This window comes from Mustela erminea, chromosome 6, assembly GCF_009829155.1.
Source record: "Mustela erminea isolate mMusErm1 chromosome 6, mMusErm1.Pri, whole genome shotgun sequence".
Classification (NCBI taxonomy): Eukaryota; Metazoa; Chordata; class Mammalia; order Carnivora; family Mustelidae; genus Mustela; species Mustela erminea.
Window position 1 is genome coordinate 133,286,077 of NC_045619.1, and position 8,145 is coordinate 133,294,221.

General features: G+C 41.9%; 1 pseudogene; it reads right to left on the reverse strand.

Moving 5' to 3' along the window:
- Nucleotides 1-8,145, reverse strand: part of LOC116594397 — a 1,026,621-nt pseudogene that overhangs the window by 406,009 nt on the left and 612,467 nt on the right.

Here is an 8,145-nt window from a genome sequence, read left to right on the forward strand (position 1 = left end):
CATGTAAACTGCTCTTTGTGTGCAGAATTCCTTAGTAGACCATAGGGTTGTTCAAAAAAGCACTTTCATAGAGAAGGCATTGGAAATGTGCATTGACTACCTTGGTTCATGGAAATAATTTTTAAGTAAAGTCCATGACAACAACAAAAATACTTATTTTACTACTTGAATTAATCAGAGATTATCGAGAAAGTGTGATTTTTATAATGATAAATTATGTAAAATAGGGGCTTTTGAAAATTGTTCTGTCTACGTGGTTCCTTGTCTCTCTCTTAGCTTCAAAATAATGTTTAGAGAATGCACTGCTTTTGCTTCCAAATGGAATTTCTAATAAATTTCTTTGTAACTATCTTTAAGAAGATTTTTTTTTTTACCTATTTCAAAGGAAATTACAGAAAGTTAATTTATTTTTGGGATGAAAATGGTTTTGAAATAATGTATTTCCTTAAACCTTGTCCCAAAGTACATGTTATTAAGAGAAGTTTTACACATTCTCATTTTTTTTTATTATGTTGACAATCTTGGGAAGATTAGATGTGTTCATACATATAGCTTTAGATTGGATTCCCTTCATTTATTTGGGTCTCTTGAAAGTTCTTTTGTAAACCATCATCCAAGACTAGTTAACAAAACAATCTTAGATGATCTAATAGCATGTGGCTTAAAGCAGTGAGAAACAATCCTCTAGTACATTGCTACAAATGACATTCAGGTTTGAGCTACTATAAAGGTCTCTAAACAGAATGAAGCATAAATCAGTACAAGCTGTGGAAACAATAGCTTTCCAAATATTGTACTCTTGTGTCGACATAGTGCCACAACATGAAAACATAACAGAGTTGGAATTAGACCACACTCAGGGTTTTAAAGGAAAATATACACTGCTGCAGAGCGCAGATGCCATGTCTGGCCTCCTGATATGCACACATCTGCCGCAGTTCTGAAATAGGTCTAGTGATGGCAACGCCATTAACTATTTGATTCCAGTGAAGCTCCCCCTAACTGGAGATTTTAGGAGCATTTCTGGAAGGCTGTTTGTAGAGACTTGTTTCCTGTTTTTGCCTGCCACTCTTTTCTGATGTTTATATCGGGCCAGTTTTGTTTTGTTTTGTTTTTGTTTTTGTTTTTAATAGTGCAACTTAGTTTTTCTTCTAATAAACTTCAGTGGTAACAGTGCCCACAAGGCATAAGCAAAAATGCCCTTTTTTGGCTAGAACATTCTAAAGTAGTTAACATATTTATATTTCTACCTGAAGATAACTGAGTGATCTAGATGCAGGGAACTTACTGCTATTTTATATGCCCAATGAGAAAAAGGTGAGTCAAGTTCATTCCCATCCTCTACACGTCCTGCCAGTTTATTGATCATGAAGTATAGATATTGTCTCGAGTATAAAGCTTAGTAAAGTTTACAGTTCTTAGTCATGGTGTTGTATATGTTTTTATAAGCCACCTCAATATTCTTACCAAGAAAATAATGTAAAGACTTATAGAGGTTACAGTTCAATCAGATGATAGGCCCCAGTCTTCAAAGAGCAAAGTACTTGGGGTGGGTGTTGATAATAGATCTAAAATGTGACAACAGAGCGTCATGAACCTGTGTACACATACATATCTCAACTTTCTATTCGATTATGTGTCTGAGTCAGAAATTTGATTTTAAATGTACCTCTTATAATTCCTGTTTCTTTTAATTACTTTGTATGCATACTCTTGGGTGGTTGTTCATGTTGAGAGACAAGAAGACCAAGAAAAATATGGCTCAGATTTAGTGTGTCCCTAATGATTACCTCCGTGATGAGTAGTACAACTTAAAGAAGAAGAGAATTTATAAAAATTTTGAAATTTTTCTTAAATATATATACTTGTATAACATTATAAGTATTCAGTACCTATTTATATATATATATAATATATAATGTTATATCTATATATACAGATGTAGATATCCAGTGATTAGTAGTAACTGGCTTCTAGTGTACATTTATTATGGGCCAGGCATCATACTGAGAACATTACATGCGTATCTCAAGTAGTCTTTGTAAGAGCTCTAGGAAATAGATACCACAAAAATCCCATTTTATAGATAAGTAAATTAAAACACAAATAGTTAGTCCAAGATTATCCACACATGGAAGTTGTAATTAGGAATCAGATAATCGACCCTGGTGGTTGCGATTTTTAAAAAGCAGTTGTGCTCAGTGGCGCCTGGTGGCTCAGTCTGTTAAGCATCTGACTTGATTTCGGCTCACGCCATGATCTCACTGTCCTGAGATGGAGTTCCAGGTCCAGGTTGGGCTTTGCACTGGGCGTGGAGCCTGTTTAAGCTTCTCTCTCTTCTACTACCTGTCCCCCTCCACTAGCCCACATGCTTGCTTTCTCTCTCTCTCTCTCTCTCTCTCAAAAAAAAAAAAAAAGTAGTTGCTTTTAAACCTGCAATCATGTGGCAAACCTTGCAGAGGCACTCATAATTAGCTTAATGATTGTTAAGTTTAATGTAGTCAACAGACATTAGCTCTTAATAACTTAAATTTTCATATTATCTAGTACTCCACACAACAAGTAACAGAAATCTCTGGGAGCTACTTGGGATTTTTATTTTATTGTTTTATTAACAAATTGATAAGTAACTTTTTACTAGTGAATTATTAAACTAATAAGTAGTATAATTAATAAATGGCATTATTTTTATAATAACACAGTAGCTATTTCATGCAGCTCAAGGCCACGGGAATAACCTAGCAGGATCTGAAGTGCAGAGCTTTGAATAGAGTGAGCAGGATCCAAATAATTCTGACCAGAGAACTTGAAAGAACATTTGATGACAAATCACTTTTTCTCACTGTTAAGAGATGAGATAAGAGTTTTTCTGACCTAGAATTTTGGAAAGGATGGCAAAAATAAGAGAGTCTAGATGATGGTGTTCAGAGGAATGGTATCTGTGAGAGATTTGTGAGATAAACAGCAGGTGCCTCCAGAAAGACTTCAGAGAAGAAGTTTTACATTCGTTCCCAGATTTATCCTGAAAAGAGAGCAAGTCTCATAGAAGCCATGGTCTCTCATGGACCTAGAAATGGGCAGTGCATACTTTTGCCTCATAGAGCACAATGGGAAGCACATATGATATAATCCAAAGTAACCAAAAAGACAGAAGCCCACACATACAGACACACACACACACACACACACACACACACACACACACACTATTGGTTCTGTTTCTCTGGAGAATCTTGACTAATACAGTAGGTATAAGGCTGCTTCCTCTGAGTCAACAGAGAAGTGTCATTTCTTTGGGATGACAAAGGGGGGGTTGGTGGGCATTGTAGGAAAGCTGAGCTTTAAAGGAGAAACACTACTGTGACCTAGCTTCCAAACCAAAGCACTGAGACTTCCAGTTCTTTGTATATTGGCATTTGCTCCACTGGCCTTCAGCCTAGCTGTACGCTCCATCTTTGACTTTCTGACTTTCTCTTCAATTTCCTTCAAATGTGGACTTCTCGGGATACCCCCAACCTTGTCATGACCTCTAATTCTTGTCACTGCTCCCTGGCTGTACATTCTGTACGAAGATAGCTGCCCTCTCCAGATCCAGGTTTTCGTAGGGCCCTTAGTCTTGTATTTGGGGAGGGCCTTGACCAAATCAGGCTACCCAGCTGAAGAAGTGGTCAACCGCAGGGGGAGAAGTTGCATGCTCACTTGGTCCGATGCCAGCATCCTGTCTTCCTTTGCACAGTTCCCCTCCTCCTGCATTCTAGCATGCATCCCTCCCTTGTTCCCCTTCTCCTCTCCAGGTCCTTGAAATGGACACAGTACTTCTGCTCCTCCAACCTCTTCATTATTTAGGCTCTTCTTAAACCATGCTAAGTGATTTCTTTCCAACTACTGTACCAACTCTCCTGCCTTAAGTTACCAGGGGAATTTTTTTCTAGTTATTATTCTCCTTGACCTTGCCATATGCATTATTATTTTTTTTATTTATTTTTTATTTTTTTTGAAGTTGGGCAAAGTTGTTCCCTTGGTTTACCTTTCTGAGTAACAGTCACTTCCACTATTAAAGATTAAATGCAGCCCCAGGGTTTGGGAACAATTAGGCTGAAGACAAAGGAGAATGTGAATGCCTATAGGAACCAAGACCTATAGCCCCCAAGCTTTCCAAATTGTTCTGGGCACACAAGTGCATTGATGTTGAGAAACGGATTACCTTGGATTTTTCACAGGTTAAACATACTGGTTTAGTCTTCAGGAACTAGGTTACCCAGTGCTGGAGAGATCCAGTCAAAGGTCTGTGAGCTTTTTCTTCCAGGAATGGAATGACAGAGAGATTTATCCGAGGGTGGCCAGGAAGAGCATTAGAGCTATAGCAAGCAGTCCCTGCCTCTCCTTTAGAAAGTACTATGTGATAGTGAGTGTTGATGCGAAGGTCCCCCAGCCAGGCTGCAACCTCCTGGAGGTCCTCCATGTCCCTGTTATCCCGTGGAGCTTGGCAAGTTCCGTCCACAGGAGGCTCTCAGGCTCGTGCAGCAGGCCTGCTTCCCCACCAGTCCCTTGAGATGGCTTTTAGTATCAGCAGTGACTTCCTCATTAGTAGACTTGGGTGTTTTGAGTACTTATTTGACCTCTCTGCAATAGTTAGTGTCATTGAACATATCCCTCTCCTTTGTTTAAAGTCATATGAAAAATCTAATAAAGAATAATGCATACATGTCATTTAAAAAGTTAAATTTATCCAACTTGGTTCTTTGGGCAGGTACTTTGAATTCTTTGAACTGGTTCCTAAGAAATATACTTGCATAGCCTATCTGAAATTGTAAGCTTGGTGCTGTTTCTTGATTTATTCTAGTCATTGTGCCTTCCTCTTGTGATAGCTAAGATGCAGCTCTGTAACTGTTTCCTTTCCCTCCTGTGCCCCATCCTCCCGATGTAGCTTGGAAAATGTTAGCCTCTGCTAAGTCAGGATGCTCTGATTATGGGTTTTCTTCTGGAATAGTTTTTGTTTTCCCAGAGTTGATAATTGCCTTTTAAAATTTGTCTAGTTTTTAATATACCTGCATCACTTTCTCACACCATCCAGGGGCTTCTCCGTATGCTAGTCCATCCTTAAAATTATAGCTTACTCAGGCTGTTCAGGTGCCATAACAAAATACCACGGACTGGGCGCTAAGAGGACAGTTATTTATTTCGCAGTTTGGGAGGCTGGCAAGTGCAAGGTTTGGGCAGCTTCTGGCTTCTGGTGGGGACTCCTCCTTCTTGTAGGGGTCCCCCTTCCTATTGTGTCTTCACATGGGGGAGAGATCTTTGGTGTTTCTCCTCCTTTTATTGGGACATCAGTTTTATTAGATCAGGGCTCTGTCCTTAGGAACTCATTTAACTGTAATCCGCTCCCTGAAGGCCCTTTCTCCAGTACAGTCCCATGGGGGTTAGGGTTTCAACATACGAATTTGTGGGGGGACACAGTTCAGTCTGTAGTAGTTACGCCATTCTACCCTGGAGACTTTCTTCTCTATGTTCTTCTAAGGTCTACTTCACAACTGTTCTACTAGGAATTTCCTTTCTCTCCTTGAAAAAATGAAAAACCAACTTTATATTGACATAAAATGAAACATGCCTCTTTTAAATCCCCAAGTCAGTGAGTATTGACAGATTGTAAACCCCCATATAACCACAACCGCAGTGAAGATGGAAAACGTTTCCATCAGCCCAGGGTTTGTTGTACCCTTGGCTGCTGTTCTTCCCCTCGCACATCCGCTTCGCAGCCAGTGGTCACCTCCCATCTCTGCAGACGCGTTCTGTCTCTGTAAAGTTTCACGGGAATGGAATCCTACAGTAAGTCCTGTCTGGTGACTGGCTTCTTATACTGGCTGAGTATATATTTTGGGGATTCATCCCTGTTGTGTGTATGCTTTTCTGGGTTGGATTTTCTGTTGCCTGGATTCCATGTCTTCTTGGTTCACTTTTGTTTTGGAAGAGAACGTTCCTGAAGGGTCGCATGGAGGAGTAAGATTTTGAGACTTTGCTGGTCTGCAAATGTGTCCATGTGCCTTTTCACTTGCTTGATGGCGATTGGTTGGTTGGGTGTAGAATTCTAGCGGCAGAGTGCTTTTCCCTCCCAGTTGCTCCCTCCACCCTCTGATTTCCATTGTTGCTACTGGGAAGTCCAGTGCGGCCTGCACCTCGGTCCTTGGTGTCCTGGTCCACCCACCCCGCCCTCCAGAGTTTCAGGATATCCTGTGTCCTTTGTATTCTGAAACGTCGTGGTGGCGGTTTGGAAGAGTGCGGTCAGTTCTTTGTGTTGGTCTCTTGATGGGAACTTTGCAACAGGAGCTTCTCTTTTTCCATCCTGAGATGTTTTTACACATTCGATAAGCTTCCTGGTACTCCCGTGCTTTGAGTTTGGACCTTCTGGTTAATCCTCTTACTATGTTGTCTTCTAATTGCCTGTCTCGTTGGGCATATTGGTTTGTTTTTGTTTTGTTTTGCTTTGAATTCCGCTTCTTCAAGATTCCTTTGACTTTGTTGTCCAGTCTTTCTCTTCGGTTTATTTCTGTTATTCTCTTTAATATTTAGGACCTTGTTCTTAGTCTCTGCTTCTTAAAAATAGCATCCTGTTCTAGTCTCCCTAAAATAGCAATATCTTTCTGAGGATATCAGTTGAAGTAGCATCTTTGAGTTTTCCCACCCTGTATCCCCTCATCGTCCGTCCTCCTCCTTCCTCCAGTTTGGGTCTGTGCTTTGTGGAGAGGCTTTCCTCAAACGTCTGGTGACCCTTGGCTGTCTCCTCTTGGTGTTCAAGAAAAAGCCGCCGCAGGGCTGGCTGACAGGCTGGCTGTGGGCTGATGGGCTAGCCAGCCTCTCTGTTGGGGCGTCTAGTGATTAGCGTCTGTGTGATGTCACTCAAGCCATCCAGTTTTTCCAGAGTAGGCTCCTTTAAACCCTTGCCTTCTGGTCCCAGCCTGATGGCCAGTATTCTTGAGGGTGTCTTGGGAAGTGGCTTTAGGTGCATGGTCTTTCACTGTGTTTCCCGATTTGGTTCTGGCCCTCTTCCCCACCCTTCATGCAACCCACCATCTCCAGAGCCCTCCTGGCTCGGCCCCTCCAGAGGGTACACGTCCTGTCTCCTGCAGGGTGGGGACGTCCCTGGCAGTTTTGGGGCTTCTGAGCACGAATATCAGGGAATCTCCGCAGGCTCAGGCTTAGCCTCCTTGACTCCTCTCAGTTCCGGTTGTCTGCTTTCCATCTCTCCTAAAACCCGTTACTTTCCCTTCTTCCGCTTTCTTTGTTTTGGTGGGTTTTAAGCCTCTTTTATTCCTTTGCTGTAATTTTAGCATGTTTCAGAAAAGAACACAGAAGAGCATGTGTTCATTCTGTCCTGTCTAACCTGAAGGCTCAGCTCCCCATCTCAGCGCTTTGCCAGTTCCATGTAACCTGTTCCTCTGCTCAGCCCTTTCTTGTCGATGTTCTGGGTTCCAGGGCCTCCTGTCCTGTGACTTCAGTTACTGTCCCATTCTGACACTGTCTAAATCATGCCTGGAGTAAACTCTTCTCCCCATCATTGGCGCCCCACTGCCCACCGGCGTGCCATACCGTTAACACGCAGTGCCTCACCTCTGCCTCGGTGGCTGAGCTCCCTGCTTAGCTCTAGATGCTGTTGCTTCCCTGTCCGTGTCCCCTTTATAGCTTCTCATCAGTCCCCCACATTGTGCTGACCTCTCCACCGGGATGGAGCCCATGCTTCACAGGGAAATATGACGCCCCGTGGCCATGGTTCGTGTTAAGTTTGTGCCTGTGGGCATTTTCTAGAGAACTCTGTTTCCCAGCATCAAGACCAGTGCTCGCTACAGTGTGGGTGTTCAGAATGCATGAATGTACTTGGCGGAAACTTTAGAACTGTGATATCTTGGATGGTACCCCATGAAATAGCATTGTTCAAAGCTAGGTGTCTTTTGGGTACTTTATTAAATTTATTTCCTAACATGAGCATTTGGTCATATATCCTCTTAGCCTTTTCCAATTTAAATTTTTGTTGTCTTACCAGAGGATATAGAATTGTAGGGCTCAGTTCTCCTTTCTCTTTGTGATAGAGTGTGCCTGCAGTGGTTGTGGGAAGGTAACTCTGACATTCCCTTAAGGAAGGTCCTCAGCTCC